Genomic DNA, 730 nt, shown 5'->3' on the forward strand with positions numbered 1-730 from the left:
CCTCGATTATAAAAAAAAAATGAGAGGTTGTATTTCCAAATTTTCTTTGCACAAGTAATCACTACATCGTTAGTTGGAGTTTTATGGACATAGTCTCTTTTTTCTATACCATCATAAAAAAATTGTGGGATGTTTATTGGATATTCACAATAAATTTCTATCCTCCTCTCATCAGTAATAGCAACCTCATAAATCATGACAATGTCTATATCTATCCTAAACATCTTCAAATTTTCATTAACTTTCTTTCTAGGTTCAAACCTGTAAAATTAAGAAACGTTAGTATATTATACATTTCAACAAATCTTGGATGAAAAATCGGTTCAATATGTCAGAATTAATCATCTCAATCTCTGATACTTTTCTTCGTATATATTTCATCCTTCCATCTTTTTATTTTTGAATTTTTTTTTGTGATGGATCACCATCACAATATGTACTGTAGTCATCTACTTTAAAAAAATAGAAATAACACCAAACCTTACAAACTTAACAACCCTAACCAAAACCAAAAACGCATCCTTAACTAAACAACCCTAAATTCGCAGCTGAGACCCAGCACAGTTGGCATACCTGTCCGTCTCATACAACGCTGCACCCGGATTCAAATTCCAGCTGAGGCTGATTGTTGGTTTAAGAACCCATGATACCCATGATAGTGTGTGTAAGTGTGTTGTGTGTGTGAAACATGAGTGTAATGCTTAGAATTGGAGCTGTTCAATCCATTTGT

The sequence above is a fragment of the Arachis ipaensis genome, chromosome B01, assembly GCF_000816755.2.
Source record: "Arachis ipaensis cultivar K30076 chromosome B01, Araip1.1, whole genome shotgun sequence".
Classification (NCBI taxonomy): Eukaryota; Viridiplantae; Streptophyta; class Magnoliopsida; order Fabales; family Fabaceae; genus Arachis; species Arachis ipaensis.